The sequence below is a fragment of the Chrysochloris asiatica genome, unplaced genomic scaffold (genome assembly GCF_000296735.1).
Source record: "Chrysochloris asiatica unplaced genomic scaffold, ChrAsi1.0 scaffold00260, whole genome shotgun sequence".
Lineage (NCBI taxonomy): Eukaryota > Metazoa > Chordata > Mammalia > Afrosoricida > Chrysochloridae > Chrysochloris > Chrysochloris asiatica.
In genome coordinates this window covers 3,325,102-3,335,766 of record NW_006408778.1, presented here as the reverse complement: position 1 = coordinate 3,335,766, position 10,665 = coordinate 3,325,102, and the positions used below count along the sequence as shown (strand labels likewise).

At 38.3% G+C, this 10,665-nt stretch overlaps 1 pseudogene; it reads right to left on the bottom strand.

The window, feature by feature from the left end:
• Positions 1-10,665, bottom strand: part of LOC102827357 — an 85,280-nt pseudogene that overhangs the window by 5,939 nt on the left and 68,676 nt on the right.

Here is a 10,665-nt window from a genome sequence, read left to right as displayed (position 1 = left end):
TGTTAAGTGTTGCTATTGTTAAATGTGACTGGTAAGCCTGAACCTCTGACCTTGCAGTTCAAACCGACTTTGCAGTCCAGCACATTAACTCATAGTACCACACCAGGACTCCATATATGTGTGTGTGTATATATATATATATATAACATACAAACTGATTATCTGTCTCTCTTACCACATTATTAATTCTGGGAGTGGGACATATTTTTTTGATAAATGTATCTATCACAACTTTCACTAATTCAACTTACTGACTGACAACAATTACAATAATAAGCTGTGTAACCCTACCCTTAATCAATGCAATTTTTCCATCACTATAAACCAAAACTCAGTACTTCATAAGCAATCCCACCTATCTACAGCTGTTGAGTCATTTCAGACTCATAGCGATCCTATTGGACAGAGGACAAATGCTCCACAGGGTTTCTGATACTGTTAATCTTTAGGGACATAGACTGTTTTACCTTTCTCCCTTGGAGCAGCAGCCGACCTTTAGCTAGCAGTCCAATGCTCAATCCAGGGCTCCTTTTCCACCCCTATCCCCCACTTGCCATCCCTGGTAACTACTCGTAAACTTTGGTCTCTGTACATTTGCCTTTTCTTGTCTTTATATATATATATAATACTTGCCTTTTTATTTCACTCAGCATAGCATAGTGATTATGAATTAGGCTGCTAATCTCATGGTCAGCCGCTTGAAACTACCAGTTGTTCCGTGGGAGAAAAATGAGGCTTTCTGCTCCTGTAAAGATCTATAGCCTCAGAAACCCTATGCAGGGTCGCTATGAGTTGGAACCAACTCCACAGCACATAATAACAACAACAATGTCTTAACACACTATCCATACTGTCACATATATCAAGACTTCATTTCTACTACTGGCTGAGTAGTACTCTGTACTTGGACATTCTGATATAAAATAAACATCAAAATACTGGCTATTTCATGTATGTGAAATTCCCTCTGGGGCTCAGGTACACCTCAAATGACCATCTTAAAGAAGAATGCTAACTAAGGTCACCTGAGACAGCTAAGTGCTGCTCTAAACAGACACTCCAGGCACAGATGAACAATGGCCCAAACAAGAATCCAAATGAAGGGTCTGCTCTTGGACACAAACATCATCTTTAATAGAGGGCCAGTGAAAATTAGGGAACCCCCTTATGAGATGGGTTGACATGATGACCCAAACAATGGGCTCAGACATATCAAAGATCATGAGGCTGGCACAGGACTAGGGACTGTTTTGTCATAAAACTGCCAGAAGTCAGCGCTGACTCGATGGCAACCAGCAATGCTGGACACTGACAGCACACATGGTGAGTCACAGTCACCTGACAGAGACTAATGATGTTCCTAACCAGTACAAGGGCTAGTCACCAGAAAACAGTAACAATGACATAATATGACACATCAGAAAAGACTGTTATCCTGATGAGAGTCTTTAGCTATCACAGTGATATGTAAGTGGTGAAACACACATGTACCAGGCAAAGAAACAAAACCTCTGACAATGGAAACAGAGGCTGGTCAGTCCCAAGGCTGAGGGTTTCCTCTTTAGTCCTATTCTACTACAATGACGTCTTCTGAAGAACAGGCCAACTTGCTAAGAACAGTGTCTTGCCTTACTTTCCTCCAGAGTTCTAATCTCACTAGGCATACAACAGTGGCTTGATGTCTCACTGGACAGATGCTCAGTCTCTGTCCTGGGAGGTTAGATGTCCCCTGGCCTGTCCCAGTAGAACAGGGACATTTCCCTTAGTGGCACGCTTTTTTAGTATGATGTCCTGAAGAAGGGAAAAGAGAGTCAAATAGGTCACCCTCACCAGTCCTTATAATCCACTGGGTAACAGATACCACAGACTGATGAAGCCACCATCATGGATTCAGGAGAGGATAAGCGAGCCATCGCTTCATGGTCTGTCCTTTGTAGAGAACTCTATGCAGACTGTGCAGGGCAGAGACACAGGGTCCCATAGAGGACCTCTAGGGACACAAGGGGGATTGGATCTAAATCTCCCTACCTCATCATCAACCAAACAGATTTCTTTCTTTGGGAACACTAGAATGGGTACTTAAACTGACTATCATATACCAGATAGCAGGAATGAAATGGTCAATGTGCAACCATTTCAAGAGGTATCAAGAACTGAAGATCCTGAAGGAAGAAGTCCAAGATGCACTGAAGGCATTGGTGAAAAACATGTTATTAAGAGGTACCAGTCCCTGGAGAAGGACATCATGTTTGGTAAAGTGTAGGGTCAGCAAAAAAGAGGAAAATCCCCAACAAAATGGACTGGCACAGTGGTAGCAGCAATGGGCTCAAGCATAAAAAACAGTTGTGAGGATGGCGCAGGACTGGGCAGTGTTTTATTCTGTTGTGCATATGGTCACTATGACTTGAGGGCACTTAACAACAACAAGGGATATTTTATCATTGAACAAATATCTAAGGCAGTGAATATTGTATCCTGGCTGGCATTGCAGAGGAACCAATTTTAAGTTGGGTAAGGACACAGTAACCCTGAGAAAGGAAGTACTAGTTCTGTAGCAGGATCACCCAGTGGCTTCACTGCTGCTTACCTTCATAACTCTCGAAAGACTCAAAGAGTTGCACCAAGGAATATGTGCCCAACTGCTCATGGTACTTGGATGCCACCTGCACACACAGCTAGAAGTTCTGTATGACATTCGCAGACTGTATATCACGCAGACACTCCATAGAATCCTCCACAGACAAGGAGCCAAAGAAATCTATAAGCCACTGGGAAGCAAGTACATTGGTGAAAAACTATGTACACTCTTTTGTTCCTCCCTCTCTCTTTTTAAACTTTTTACTTTTGGTGACATACACAACAAAACATCTGCCAACACAATGCCCACATTTATAATATAATGACATTGACTACACTTTTTACGTGACACCATTATCATTCTGCTTTTCCAATATACTTCACTACCATTAATGGAAGCTCAATATTCTCTCCAAACAAAAACGTTCCCTTTCTCCCTATCTCTGGTAGCTACCTTTGGGTTCTCTATTTTTTTATTTCATATATGTGAGATCATTGTATAGTCTTAAATATATTGCTAACCTGGTAAAAATGCTTTTCCTCTGGAATGTCAAATATAAAAGGGTATTTCCAAAAGTTCGTGGAAAATGGCATTAAAAGATAATGGAATTTCCCCAGAAACTTTAAAAAGCCCTGTTGTATAAAGAATTTCCATTTCAGAGAACTAAGAAGCAACTATCCATCAAGGTAAAAAGCAGAAATTGGGAATAAACTTGGGATAAGACAATGACCTCAACTGACATATTGTTGTTGTTAAGTGCCATCAAGTAAATTCGGACTCATATAGCATTGCTGTGAAACTGCTGGTGGGTTTGAACTGCCAACCTTGTGTTTAGAAGTCCAGTACTTATCCTAAAGCACCTCAGGGACAGCAGTTCTAAATGACCAGCTGTTCCGTGGTAGAAAGATGAACCTTTTTACCCCGGTAAAGATTTACAGCTTTCTCGTAAGGGTCGCTATGACTTGGAACCTACTCTGCGGCACATAACTACCACCACCACACCAGGACTCTGTTGTTGTTGTTGTTAAGTGCTGTCGAGTTGATCCTGACCCATAGCGACCCTGTGTAGGGTTTCCAAAGAGCAGCTGGTGAGCTTGAACCGCCAACCTTGCAGTTCAAACTGGAATAGTCCAGGGTTAATTCTAAGAGTTACTGTGTACACTGTAATGCACAGCTATTTTAGTGTTTTCTGTTGTTTTCAGGCAACCCTGCTAGAGGTTGGTTCAGGACCGTGCAGTGTTTTATTCTGTTGTGCATAGGGTCGCTATGAGTCAGTACTGATTCAATGGCACCTAACAACAACAACAACAACAACAACAACAACAACAACAACATTATGATAGAACAAATAAAACCCAATTTATAATTGCTTGGTCCACAGGTAAAGGCATTTTAAGTTTAAACAGATGCTAATAAATGTATGAAGAATATTGTTTGAATACCTTTTTTCCACATTCCTGAGTATCTAAGCTTTGCCAATCTAACAGAATAAAATCAATATCTCATTTAAAAGTAAAAAGGAATAAGCACTCCTGAAAAAAAGTTGATGAGGCTTAAAATTATCTTAAAACAGGACAACTCTGGACTAAGATTGCTGGTCAACATGGCAACTTTGTGCCCTTGCTAAGGGGTCTTACCTACTGTATCTAACCAGTCTTGATCAGATGTATTCTTGGGGACCCTCACCTGCCACCCAACACACTCATTCTCATTCATTCTAGGATATGGAACACTGCCCAAATGTGGTACTGGCCAAATATTTTCAGCTACTGGTGAATGCCACACTGACCCTTGATGATGCATACTCTGGGTTTTCTATAGAGTAAATGACCTCATATCTGAGTGTAGAATTTTATAACATCTGGCCCTTACCTGTTTTCCCTGTGCTTCATTTCTTTTAGATCCATTCTTACTATGTTCTTGTTTTTAAATCTTTCCACCTTATTACAGGAGGACTTAGAAGACATTGCCTATTATTCTCCCTCCAGAGAAGACCACGCCCAGAAAATCAGGGCCGTGTGGCCAGTGCTACTGGTGCCTTGATGAGCTGTGAGGCCATTCAGGCTGCTGTCTTTTGGGGGTTTGGGCTGTCTTTAAGGTCTGTCTGCTGAACTTCTAAGTGGTGCTTGGTTTCTGTTTTAAGACTCATTTATTTAAAAATGTCATATGAGGAGACTTCAGAAAGTACGTGGAAAAATGGAATGAAAAGAGAATGGAATTTTTCCATGAAGCCCCCTTATATTTAACAACCAAGCCATGAGAAAATTAACAGCACTTTTACTTCCTAGAAGTGTGCTGGGACCCAGACATCAGTAGTTATCTTACAAAGTTGAGGTAGTAGATCAATGTAATTTACATGCTATTTCCTAATTATAAAAATACTGCATGATTGTTAAATAAAAAATAAATTGGAAAAAACAAACAAACAAAGAGAATGGAAGCAAATACATTGAATGATGATGCATGGAGGAGATTGCAATCATTGCAATGAAATGATGAGTGTAAAACCAATGTTCTTCCATGTAAACTATCACTCAGTTCACAATAAAAACTTAACAACAACAACAAACACACAAAAAAATTGGAAGACAAATAAATTCTTCTAGATCTCCTTGCTGCATATATGAGGGCAAGTCAGAAAGTATAACTACTTAATGACTGTGATCTCAAAAGCTCACGAGTAGCCAATGGTCTCTCCCCATCCAAAGAAAAGAAGAGTGATGGGACTTGAAGATGCTTGAAGCTTTACAACAAATTTATGGCAATGCTGTCCTCCATAAAACAATAGTTTTCAGATGGCTCAAGTGTTTTATGGAAGGTTGGGAAGACCTCAAAGATGAATTCAAGGCCAAGAAGTCAGCTCAGGTGGTTTTGGAGATTGTGTTTTGGGACTTCAAAGGGGTAATTTTGATAGAGGACACAGGATGATTTCAAAGGCTTATTATGAAGTAGTTTTAAGGAAACGGAAAATTGCATTAGTAAGAAAATGGTGAGAAAAGTTGTACTGGGGAAATTTTTCCCATCACGATAGTATACTTGCTGTTATTCTTTGAGGGTAGCAAAAGCTATCTTAAGAGAATTTTGTCAGGTACCCATACCCCATCCACTCTACAGCCCTGATCTTTCCCCTTCAGACTTGTGTTTGTTCCTAAAACTCAAAGAACACTGAAAAGGAAAACAATTTGAGTCTCTCAAGAATAGACTTAGACAGAGGATACTGTGAGAAACAATAGCTTCACATTTTGTATTTTTAAATAACAAACGTTTCTAGGACTTTGCAGCATTTCTTTTTGGCTTACCTGAGAATACCAAAATCTAACCAAAAATATTTGTGATTTGATCACATACACCCCTCCCCCTGTCCCAGTCCAATTTTCAAGTTAAGAAATGATGTTCTGATGGTAATTGTTTCATGAAATTTTTGCATAGTGACTTGCAGGAAAGCAATGGAGACGACCTCTCCTAAGAGGTGCTGAGAAACACATTTGGGCAACCACTCCCAATCCAGAGCTACTATGTGTAGCCAGCCAGTCCCACATCTGCAGATGAAGCAGGTGCTTTGCCCATTGGGTTTAGTTGGGAAATCTCACTTGCCTGGGGTGTGAATCAGGTTCATCTCCAAAAGGAAAGTCTGGAGGTGACCCTCAGCTGAGTTACTGTTCTTCAAGACATCCAATAAGAAGGAAGTACACTGCTGGATTAAGCTATTTTCCATGAAAATGTCTATAATCTGAAATGGATGAGCCAAATTTTTCACTAAAAAACAATCGTGCTTTATTTTCCTATTGTAATGGTTCCTAACACTGAATGTCATTCATAAATTCCCAATTTTTTCCTTCCTGTGCATTTTCTTATGTCACCAAAATTCATGTAAACCATGACTACTTCATGAAATTACACCAGTTCTGTAATACTCACCACCACGGTAATACTAGGTCAGAGTAACTTATGGATCTCCAGAATCCTCTGAAGTGATTCAAGCAGCTTTAACAATAAAGTACAATAATTGTTATTAGGTGCTGTCAAGTTGGTTCTGACTCCTAGTGACCCTGTGTACAACAGAATGAAGCATTGTCTGGTCCTGTGCTATCCTTACAATCATCCATCTCCAGGTCCACAGGCAGAATTCGGTTTGTCAGAGTGGGATGATGGTGGGGCAAGGGATGGCGGGCTAGCATTCTAAAATGACATTCACATACCCAACCACCCGTCACTATATACACAAAAAATCCTAACAATTTGATATACAAATCCTCTAAAATACTTTGATAAAAATGGAAAAGATGAGTATTCAAATAATAGACTAAAAGAAGAGCTCCTCTCCCCTAACATATCAGCTTTTAAAAACTAAATTAGCTGCAAGATTGTTGTTGTTGAGTGCTGTCAAGTCAATTCTGACTCATAGCAACCCTGAACTGCCAACCTTGTGGTTTGTAGTCCAGTGCTGGTCCTACAGTGTCACACCAGGAGTCTGACTACAAGATTTGTTGTTGTTGTTAAGTGCCATGGAGCCAGTGCCAACTCACAGTGACCCCGTATAGAGTTTCCAGGGAGCAGCTGGTGGGTTTGAACCACTGAACTTTAGGTTCCCAGTTCAGTGTTGATACTACAGCACCGCACCAGGGGTCTGACTACAAGATTAGTATTAGACAAATAGGAAAACATAACAATGCATTGTTAAAAGAATATCCCATGAAAGGAAACCTTTTTATCTCCTTCAATATAATTTGTTTTATATTAATTAAATTTATATTAATTTCTGATAAAATAGACTTCAAGCAAAAATCAGCATAAAAGATAAAGAAGGATATTATATCATGATTAAGAGGTGAATTGAACAAGAGGACATAACCATAATAAATATCTATGTTCTCAGTGAAAGAGTCTCAAAATAAATAAATTAGACTCATACAGAATTGAGGAAAGAAATGGACAACTCTACAAGAAAAATTAGATCTTTTAATACACCACTTCAATGAAGGACAGAACTAAGAAGAAACTCAAGAAAGACAGAAGAAATAACACAATTAACTAACTTGATTTCATAGACTTATACACAGCACTCAACCCAACAACAGCACAATGTACATTCTTTCCCATTGCACATGGAACATTCTCCAGAATAGGTCATATTTTAGGCCACAAAGAAAACCTCAATAAAATTTACAAACATTAGAATTCTTCAAAGCAACCTCTCAGATCATGTTTTAAAATTAGAAATCAACAATAGGAAATCAATGAAAATAATTGAATACATGCAAATTGAATAATATTTTGATAAAAGCTATTTTTTATACCAAATAAAAATTGAAATAAAAATTTCCTTGAATCAAATGAGAATGAAAACTCAACACACTAAAACCTTTGGGACACAGTAAAAGCAGTGCACAGAGGGCAATTTATAGCAGTAAGCATATACATCAAAAAAGAAGAAAGCCAAAATCAACACCTTGACGCAACATCTCCAACAAGCAGAAAAACAGCAGCAAAGTAAGCCTACAGGCATCAGAAGAAAAGAAATTAAAAAGACTAGAATGAAAATAAATGAAATAGAAAATAGAAAGACTCAACAAGACCAGAAATTAGTTGTTCAAAAGGATTAATAAAATCAACAATACACTGGCAAATCTAACCAAAAAAAAGAAGATTCAAGTAACACAAATAAATTATATGGCTGACGTCACAACAGAACCAGCAGAAATAAAAAGGGTAATAGATCTAAACTGATACTAAAAGATAATAATAGAATTCTATGAAGAACTGTACTCTAACAAATTTGAAAGTCTATAAGAAATGGGCAAATTTCTAGAAACACGACCTACCTAAATGAATACAGAATGAACTAGAAAGCTTGAATAGACCTATAACAAAAGAAGAAATTGAGAAAAAGAAAAAGAAACTCCCAACAAGATCTTAAAAGCTCATGAGCAGCCATCTAGAGTGCAACTATTGGTGATGAAAATTGAAAATACTTGAGATCAATTTGCCCAATGAACTAACGGAACACATGAACATTGGTCTCTATAATTCTGAGGCCAGAAGAACTAGATGATACCCAGCTACCCACTGCTCTGAAAGGGATCACAGAAGGTCCTGGATAGAGTAGGAGAAAATGTAGAACAAAGGTCAAAATTATATAAAAGACCAGGTTTACTGGTCAGAAAGAGACCAGAGGAATCTAAGACTATGGCCCTTGGCCACTCTTCAGGTCTGGAACAGAACTCACCCCTGTGGACCAATTTTCAACTTAGCAGTAGACACAGGGGAGTCAACAATACTAGTAGGGTATGCTTGCCATGAAGTCAAGATCCAAAAGGCAACATCGACCTATGAACAAAGTTCAGAGGGCTGGGAAACAGGGTGGAATGGAAATAAGCACCACAGGGAGGAAGTAGGATAACTGTTGTTGGATGGAGGGGATTTCATTCATTGAGATGAAATAAAGTGTATGGTTTGTTTTTTTTTTAAATGTAAAATTGATGTTCTGCTTTGGAAGATTTTAAAATTCACAATAAAAAAATACCAAATAAAAACAAAATTCCCAGCAACAAACATCCCTCATTAACATAGATACAAAAACTCTCAACAAAATCCTAGCCAAAAGTCCAAATATATATATATAAATACATCATGACCAAGTGGGATTCATACCAAGGATGCAAGAATGGTTTCATATTAGAAAAAATAATCAATGTAAATTCCCACATAAATAAAACAAAGGAAAAGAACCCAGGATTGTATTGATTGATACAGAAAAAGCATTTGACAAAATCCAACACCCATTCATGATAAAAACACTAAAAAAAACATGAATAGATTTGAATTACAGTGTTGGAGAATACTGAAAGTACCATGGACAGCCAAAAGAACAAACAAATCTGTGTTGGAAGAAGTACAGCTAGAATGTTTGAGAAGCCAAGATGACAAGACTTTGTCTCTCTTACTTCAGACATATTATCAGGAGGAACCACTCCCTAGAGAAGGACATTATGGTAAAGTGGAGGGTCAGTGAAAAAGAGGAAGAGCTCCAATGAGATGAATTGGCATAGTGGAAGCAGTAATGGGTTGAAGCATAACAGCAATTTGATGATGGTGCATGATCAGGCCATATTTCATTGTTAAACATAGCTTCACTATGAGTCAGAGCCCACTTGAAGTTACCTAACAACAACAACAAATACAAAACCAACAGTCAACATTACTGTCAACAGAGAGAAACAGAAAGCATTCCCCTTGAGAACAGGGACCAAACAAAGATGTTCTTTATCACCACTCTTAATCAATATAGTGCTGGAAGTCTCAGTCAGAGGTATATGGAAAGAAAGGGAAATAAAAAACATCTAAATTGACAGAGAGGTAAAACTCTGTTAGCAAATGATGTGATCCTATACATAGAAAATCCCAAAGATTCAGCAATAAAATTATTGGAACTCAGAGAAAGATTTAGTAAAGTGGCAGGGCTCAAGATCAACACAGAAAAATCAGTTGGGTTCCTTTACACTAATAAAGAAAGACCTGAAAAGGAAATCAGGAAAACAATGTCATTTAAAATGGTGGTGGTGGTGGTTACGTGCCATGGAGTTGGTTTTGACTCATAGTGACACTGTATAGGGTTTCTGAGGTTATAAATCTTTACAGGAGCAGAAAGCCTTATCTTTCTCCTGCAGAATTGTTGGCAGTTTCAAACTGTTGACCATGATATTAGCAGCCTGTCTTGTAGCCACTATGCTATTTAGAATAGCCACCCAAAAGATAAAATACTTAGGAAAAAATCTAACCAGAGAAACAAAGGATATATATAAAGAAAACTACAAAACACTACTACAAGAAACTAACAGAGATCTACAAAAGTGGGAGAATTTACCATGTTCATGACTAGGAAGACTTAACATTGTGAAAATGGCAAAATTATCCAAAGCAATCTATAGATACAATGTAATCCGAATTTAGGTTCCAGTATCATTCTGAGAAGGAAAAACTAAGCACCAATTTTATAAGGAAAGAAAAGAGACCTCAGATAAGTAAAGCACTGTTTTAAGAACCAAATTGGAGTCCTCTCACTGCCAGATCTCAAACTTACTACACAG